The sequence below is a fragment of the Otolemur garnettii genome, unplaced genomic scaffold, assembly GCF_000181295.1.
Source record: "Otolemur garnettii isolate 467f Iridium unplaced genomic scaffold, OtoGar3 scaffold00111, whole genome shotgun sequence".
NCBI classification, from domain to species: domain Eukaryota; kingdom Metazoa; phylum Chordata; class Mammalia; order Primates; family Galagidae; genus Otolemur; species Otolemur garnettii.
Window position 1 is genome coordinate 6935849 of NW_003852506.1, and position 9075 is coordinate 6944923.

Here is a 9075-nt window from a genome sequence, read left to right on the forward strand (position 1 = left end):
TCCACCCTCCTCAGCCTCCCAGAGTGCTGAGATTACAGGCATGAATCACTGGGCCTGGCCAGTTCCTATAAATTTTTTTAAAAATGCATATATTCTTTGACGCAGCATGTTCAATTTTAGAGATCTAGTTTATAGGTAAAGCGCCAGCATATAATGACATAAGAAGGATATTTATTGTAACATTACTAGTGGTAAAATATTGAAATTGACCCAAATGTCCATGCACAGGGCATAATTAAATATAGTTATTTTATGTATGTGTATATGATAAATACGTTATATATACAATTGTAGTTATATAGTTGTATATATAATTACATAACTACAAAAATACCTAAAGTGATGGTCAATATAAAGAGTATCATCCTACTTTTATAAAAGACAGGAATTAAAAATCTCTGTGTGCTTTTTTGGTATATATACATGTGCATGTGGATAGAAACATGGAAATCTAAACTCCGAACTGCTGACATTGGTTGCTTCAAGAGAGTGAGGTTATATGCAGGAAAGTGGAAAGTTTTCTTTATATAATTCAGCATTATTTGACTGATTATAATAATAATCGTGCATTACTTCATATGTAAAAATGAGTGGAAAAGCTTTCTCTAAACCCTTATCATCATCCCACTCCAGTAAGTGGGTTTGGAGAGGCAACATACTACAGTGGTTATGAACGCAAGTTGTAAATACTGGCTTTTTCCTAACTAAACTGTTAAAAGCTTGAGCAGAATGCCTTCTCTTTAACGATTGCTTTCTTCATTTAGAAAATAGAGACATGGTAATATCTTTTAGTTTCTGGCCTTCTCCTGCCTGCTAGGAGACAACTTCCCACTCTCTTTAGCAATCTCTCAATAAAGAGAAGGACCACAAAGTAAAAGAAGTTTTATCTAATGCATACTGAGCAATTCGTAAAAGAGTTATTTATTTTATTAAATCATAGCCATGTACATTAATGCAATCAGGGGGAACAATGTGCTGGTTTTACCTACAATTTGAAATGCTTTCATCAAACTGGTCAACATAGTCTTCATGGCATTTTCTTAGTTATTGTATAAGAGTTTTTATTTTTAGAGCAGTTTAACATTCATAGCAAAATTAAGGAGTAGGTACAGAGCATTCTCAAAAACTTCCTGCCCCTACACAAGCAGCCTCCTTCATATCAAAGTTCTCCACCAAAGTGGTACCAGCATAAGGTGGATCTCATTGACATATTATCATCCAAAGTCAGTAGTTGATGTTAGGGTTCACTCTGGGCATTGTGCATTCTGTGGGTTTGGACAACTGTGTGATGACACGTATCTGTCACTGTGATATGTGTATCATACACAGCATTTTCACATTCCGACAGATTGTCTATGCTCTGCCCTCACGTACTGCTTATATTGACTTTTTAAATGGGAGACTCACAGTTTATCATCTTGCTGGTTGAAATGGAAATTCTCTGACCAAGAACAAGAATCCTCTTCTTATACCTAATCTTAGATTTAGTATAGGGTGGTTAGCAAATGAGGATGCTCAAATTCTGGGCTTGCAATGGCCTTGAGAAAGTCATACATGACTGCCGTTCCTTGGGCTAGCAATTTTCTCTGTTGAATATTCATGAGGAAGGCAAGAGCATCCTTCTTCTTGCCTCTGTCTGTTTAATATGCATACCATATCTTATTTAGTTCAAGGAGTTGATTTAATTTATAGGTACTAATGTTATGAACAAAAATTTCTAATTCACCCTAACTGTCTAAAACATTTGTGTGATAGAATGTGTTTTAGTTTGCTAGGGCTTCCGTAACAAAGCATGACAAATACAGTAGCTTAAACAACAGAAATTCATTGCCTCACAGTTCTGGAGACTAAAAGTTCAAGATCACAGTGTCGGCAGGTTTGCTTCTTCCTGAGGGCTCTGAGGGAAAATATGTTTTATGTATCTTTCTTAGCTTCTGGTGTTTTTTTGGCCATCTTTGGTGTTGTTCCTTGGCTTGGAGACACACAGTATTCTACCCACATATGTGCCTATGTCCAAATTTCCCCTTTTCGCAAAGACACTAGTCATCTTGGATCAGGGATCCACTTAATCTCATGTTAAGTGATTATAACTGCCACCGCCCTAACAATGATCACCTTCTGAGGCATTGCCAGCCAAGTTTCCAACATATGAATTCCCAGGTTCACTATTTAATCAGAACAGAATGTTAAAACGGTTAAAGTAATAATGCACATAAGACATTTAGCACAGTGTAAAGTATGTGGTAGATGTTACTATCATTTTGCACAGTTGGTCCCACTGTTTTGCCATGTGAGATTATATTTAGCTGTCACGCTCATTTAACCATGGTTAGCTGCATTAGGCTCATCAGGCACACTCCTTCAGGGATCATGAGTATCTCCATTGGAGTGCTGTGTTTTAAGTTGTGAACCTCAGCCAACCATTGTGTTATTAAGAGGCTTGTGTTAAGTGTGATGTACCAGCCAGACATAGTGTTTTCTCAGTCCTAGCCAGATCCAGCATTCATAAAAAAATAAATAATAAATAAATAACTTGTCTCTAACTTTCCAAATTTTAGTTCTTAGAACCATTAGCAGGAATTTGCCAAAGGATCTGATAGTTTGGAAGATAGAAGAAAAAGTCCTTATGACATAGAATTTCATTCCTGACACAGAATTTAGCTTGAAGCTACCATCATGTAACATGGTTAGAAAACAGAGTCCCAGAGAAATTGGTTCCTTGAGAGTCAACGTGTGCTCACTCCAGTTAACCAGCAGACTTACAGATGGTCTTTAAAGCTGACCTTTATAAGACCTCCCTTATAGGTCTTCATCCATCAAAGTGATTTATTTCTCCACTGACCTTTTACACATAACACTGGAGAAGAGTGTACGAGTGACTCAGATGCATTAGTAACCACAATGGAAATAAAACTTTCTCTTAAAAATGATGATTGTAAAAATTCATTTAGGAGATGGGCAATTTAAAATGATATTTCTGTTGGAAGTGATTTTTGGTGAAACTTTAACTGCTTTCTCAACACCAGCTTTTTCCATTTACTATCAGTATGTCAACATTATTTTGAAACTCTAGTCAAGTGGAGTACGCCATCAGTCCAAGTTCTCAGTTTCCTTCATATGAACTTTTCTTCATCTCCCTTCTCAGTTATTACTCACCTTTTTTGATACTAAAGTCCTTAACATGCACAGAACAATTAGCTAGACAAAGGGACGAGTTACTAAACAATTTTCACTCCATTTGCTGGATATTGTTTTCAAACCAATCAGTTTAACTAAGCAGCTTACATAAATGAATTGGGAATGATAATTAGCAAATCACAGAAGTCCAGCTTACAGTTCTTTTGAGATGGGTGAGCATATATATATTGGCTCACTGGACATTACATCTCCTGCACCTCCCAGCTCACTGTTTCTGACCTTTTCTACTCTATAAACATCCCTTAATTTCACATCAGCCTTTTATTTATGTGTCAATATCTTGAAATTTCTCTCCCAGTGGAACTAATTCTCTTAGGAAATTGAAAGCTAGAATTTTCCTCTTTTAGTACAAGGGCCCTGTATTTTATCATTGCAATTATCTTGCTCTCTTTTTGCCTGTCCTTCACTTCTCACTACGATTGTCAACGTTTTGACTCCACTGTGCTCTCCGGATTTCAAATCCTTCTCTTGGTTTTATGAAATTTGTGGCAGATTTGTCATGATATCTTGATAATCTCAAACTCTGTGCCAATGTAATTAAGTAAATTTTCCTACTTCCTGGTTTCTTAGTAGCTTTGAGAAAAATCTATAATGATTTTTAAAAATTTACTATAAAGAGTCATCAGAAGGCAAATATATTTTAATTTCTAGATTTGATAATCTCTGTTTTGTGGATACTTTGCCAATGTTATAAATAGGTACTGTGATAGTGGTAATACATTTTCATAACATTTTCGAACTAAAATACTTATAGTCATAGTCTGTTATGGGAAACTGGTCTTCAGTTACTCATCTGCACATGTTTGCAGCATCCCCAGAACTGAGCAAAATATTGGCTATTCCCAGAATTTGGGTGATAGTCTATTCAAGCCCAAGTCTTGCTTAGGCTTCTCATTGTATTAAGAGGATGTCAGTATCCCTGTGGGACCATTTGATTGTCAAAGCATAATTATCTGTGAGCTACTGCCTGCATGCCATGTCCAACTTTCAGGTTTTAACTGGAGAATATAACTTAAAATTCTTTGATTTGTAATTTTTATCAAAAACTTAGCTTAGGGTGGTCATATTCATGGAGTATTGACCAAATAATTTGTAATCCATGTGTTTCTAGAAGTATTTTAAATTCCATTTCCAGATCATGCCAAATAAAACCACATTTTTGCTTGCTAATGAAATTATTTTTATAGATTTTATGTGTTGAAACCATGCCATTGAATTTATTAAGGAGGTCAGTTGCAATGTTGCTAACTACATCATACAGGGCCCTTTTTATGAGGACCCTGGGGAAAAATTTCTCCTAGATTTCTCTATTTTAAAAACATTTTTTTCTGAAGGAAAGTTGGTTTCCTTCTCTGCTTGGTTAACTAGTATTCCTAAGTTGTAAGTGTAGAATAGCTATAGAAGTAAAATTTACACTATATGGTTCCAATGTAATTTTGTTATTGGCCAAAATTTCACCTGCACTTATTTTCTCTTTGTTTTAATTTTCTCATCCTCTTTTTTTTTTTTTTGTATTTTTTGGACGAGGCTGGGCTTGAACCTGCCACCTCCTGCATATGGGGCCAGCTCCCTACTCCTTTGAGCCAGAGGCGCCGCCCTCATCCTCTTTTTAATGTAATACATTCTTTAAATTGGTATAGAGTTTTTAAAAAACTGAGCACAGTTAAATACGTAAGGCAATCTGCTATAAGAATATAAGGACTTAGGACATCTTGTTTTTGTAAGACCTCATGAGGAATCTGCTAGAGAATAATTTTCAGACAACCAAATGACTTACAAGGTGCTAAAACTGAAATTGGCTATAAGATTAACACATACACTTACCTATAGGATTCAGAGTACATGATGACTATAACAGGGAAGCAAATATATACCATAACTATGTCCTCTGACAAAGTATATTCAGTCCCAATATAAAAAAATGGGACAAAATGGGAAAACCATATAAAATATAGAATATGATTTTGTTTGTCTTATTGGTACTAATTGAAAGCAAAAGATGATAATACTTCAAACCAAATGGTGAGGTAGAAGGAGAACAGAGGAAAAAATATATAATGATATTATATATTTTATATAATTATTTATAAAAATAATTTATAATAATTTTAGTATTGCTTGAAGTAAATAATTCATGAGCAAAATATACATGCATTGAGTGTGTCACATTTGTACTGTTTACAGTAAAAAAATCAGTTGATAATAACCAAATACTATTGTGATTGTTATTATGAGTATATGCTTATATTTAAAAAATAAGTATTTTTTTTTATTGAATGGTAACTATGTACATTAATGCACTTCTGGGTAAAAAATAAGTATTAAAGGACAAATCATAAGTTATTTAAAAAGTTACCTTAGAGATTGGTAGAGACAGACATAAAAGCTAAGCTTCTTTGAATACATTTCCTTTTGCAGAGGCAACTTTAGAATCACATAAGGAGTTCATGTAATTATAAAACAAAATTCAGTTTAAAAAAATAGTGCCTCATCAATTAAAATTCAAAAAATTAGAAATAAAATGAAACAAATGAACATTAAAATATATTCCGTTGACGAAAATAACTATTTCAGTTGGGTTTTAAACATAGTGGTTTCTAAATACCTCATAGGATATACATGGGATATAGCCTGAAAGTAAATTTGCTTAAACTATTCTTAGTCACGATTTCATTGGTAGTGGTTTTGGCAATGTTATTTGTTAACTACTCATTGTGGTTTCATACCTGAATTGGCTTTATACATACAGAATAGCCTCTGTAAGTTGACCGTCCAAGGTACTGTAACAAACTGGTCAAAAATATGGAGGTAGTTAACATAAAGAACTAGGCCTACTGTACTCATATGTACACATGGTGCATGTCTAGTCTATGAAAATTAGGTCAATTTAAGGAAGTGGTCAATATAGGGAGGTGGTCAACTATGAAGATTCTACTGTAGTTTGATTAAAAAATTAACTACTAGACTGGGGTTAGTTAGAATCCTCAGATGAATCAAAATTAGTTATAAAAGTCTCTTTAGGACTTCTAGTTCCTAATCCAGCATGTAAGGAGCTTGGAAGTTGTCATTCTACCCTGATGACAAAAAGCAGTACACACTGAAAAATAAACCATTTTTCTTATATCTATCAGAAGAATGAGGTCACGGGCAAAAAGCTGCCCCTCAAATTAGAGAGACAGGTAGATACAGAGAATTCCAACTTAGTGGGGCAGAAACTCACAAGCAGAAACCTCCTTGGGACCCAGTACTGGGTTTGGAAAATCTAAACTGTAATTGAAGGACTTTGGGAGGCTCAATGTGGAAAAGCTTGAGAGTTAAAAACTCTAGTGAATACATGGTCTTAGGGGGCTACCCACAACTTTGTGAGTTTTATTTACCAGTATCTCACAGTAAAGATCAGAGAAAAAATCTTTCATGTTTCTGGCAAGGGGAGGGAGAAATAACCAGGACATTTTGGGACATTCTATTCTTCTTACAAACACTGTCATTCAGAGATACTATTTATTAGAGCCTAATCTGTTTAGATTGTATCAACACCTATTTTACTTGGGGGAAAGGAAATTCCTTTTCCAATCCCTCTAGCTTTCCACATAGGGAAAGGAAAATACCCAACTCAAGCATTTCCAGTCCTTCTGTCCCACCTAAGGTGTAAGGTGGGGGAATTAAAGAGCTCTTGAGAACTTCGCAGCCTCCAGGCATAGCCTTATGAAATGATTGAGACCTAATTACAGGACTACAAATGAGAGAGGACTTCTCCCCTCTCTTCTTTTACCTAATAAGTTGCTTTTGGCTTTCCATAAAATATTAGAAGTTGCCACTACAAGAAAAAAAAAAGCAGATTGTAAATTTGAAACATCTATACTAAGGACTTTAATGGAAAAAATAGATAATATGCAAGAATAGATAATATGCTATAAGCAGAGAAGTGGAAATTCTAAGAAAGAATCAAAAAAGGAAAGCAAGAGATCAAAGGCTTTGTAATAGAAATGAAGAATGTTTTTGGTGTAGACTGGACAGTAGATCAGTCATAGCTGAGTAAAGAAACTCTGTTTGAGAATATTTTAATAGAAACTTTTAAAATAAAAAGCAAAGAGAAAAAAACAACTGAAAAACCAGAACAGAATATCCAAGAACTGCAGGACATGCAAAAATATAACATATGTGTAATGGAAATATCAGAAAAAGAAAGAATGAAAGAAACAGATGAAGTATTTGAAGTGACTGATAGTTTTTGCCCAAATTAACATCGGACACAAAACCAGAGATCCTGGAAGTTCAGGGAACACCAAATACAATACATGTCACCCCCTTTCTCCCAACACCCCCCAAAACAAAAACAAAAAAACTCTAAAACAAAACAACCCCCCCCAAGTATATTATATTAAAACTGCAGAAAATTGAAGAAAAAAACTTGAAAGATGCCAGAGAGAAATATTTTACCTAAGTTTGGATAGGTAAGAATGACTAAAGATAAGAATGACATCTGATTTTTCCTCAGAAACTATGTAAGCAAGAAGAATGGAGTGAAATATTTAAAATGTTAAGGGAAGAAAAATACCAACCTAGAATTCCATATCCTATGAAATTACTCTTCAAAAGGAAGAGGAAATAAAGACTTTCACAGGAAAACAAAAAAGGCAACTTATTTCCAGTTATCTTGCCTTGCAAGAAATATTAAAGAAGTTATCCAGAGAGAAAGAAATGGTATAGGTTCAAAAGTTGTGGATCTTTATAAAGAAAGAAGAGCATTGTAGAAGGAATAAATTAAGATTAATAAAACTTTTATTTTTTTATTTATAATTCATTTAATAGTCAGTAGTTCAGAATAATATGAGGGATCTTAAAAATCTCATGGAAAATCAATACTATGAAAAATCTGTGCATGGATTTCAAATTTTTTGCACCCATATGAATTTATAGTAATATGTTTAAGCCACTAAAAGGAATAAGACATCAGTTTGAAAAGAGCCCCTATCAGAATAACATGAATTCTGCAAAAATTGAAGCAAGAATACACATCAAATTTATGGTTAAGCCAGGGTAGAAAAATAATGAAATTACTGATGCTTTAAAAAAGATTATGGGTACAATGTCCCCCAAATATCTGCATTTCACAACTGGATGACTTTGTAAAAGAAAGGATGAGATGATATGGAAGATGAAGCCTGCAGTAACAACTATTCATGTCAATCTGTGAGGAAAAAAATTAATTTTGTCTATTCTCTAATTAAAGATGGCCAACGATTAACAGCAAAAACAATAGCTAAACCATAGATACCTCAACTGGCTTGCTTTACACAATTCTGACTGAAAAATCATAGTTGAGCAATCTTTCCATTTGATGGTTTCTAAAACCATTGCACCCAGATCAGCTGCAAACAAGAGCAGATTTTTCAGTAGAAATTTTTAACAAATGGGATCAAGATCTTGAAGTATTTCTTTTTTAGAATCGTAAAAAGTGATAAAACATGGCTTTTCTAGTACAGAAAACATGCAGATGATGCACTCTCATTGAAGATGAGGCACTCTCAAAGAAAGGGCTACAAAGAGGTGGAAATGGTCTAGTCAAAGCAAAAATGGACAGGTCAAGAACAAAGGTCACAGCAACAGTTTTGGGGGAGGGTCAAGACTTTTTGCATATTGACTTTCTAGAGAGCCAAAGAACATTAACATCTGCTTATTGTGAGAATGTTTTGAGAAATGTAGCCAAAGCTTTAGCAGAAAAATGCCCTGGAAAGCTTTACTGGAGAGTTCTTCACAACAATGCTCCTGCTCATTCCTCTCATCAAACAAGAGAACGTTTTCAATTTCATAGAAAATCATCAGGCATCCACCTTACAGTCAGTCCTAATTTGGCCCCTAGGACTTATTTTTATT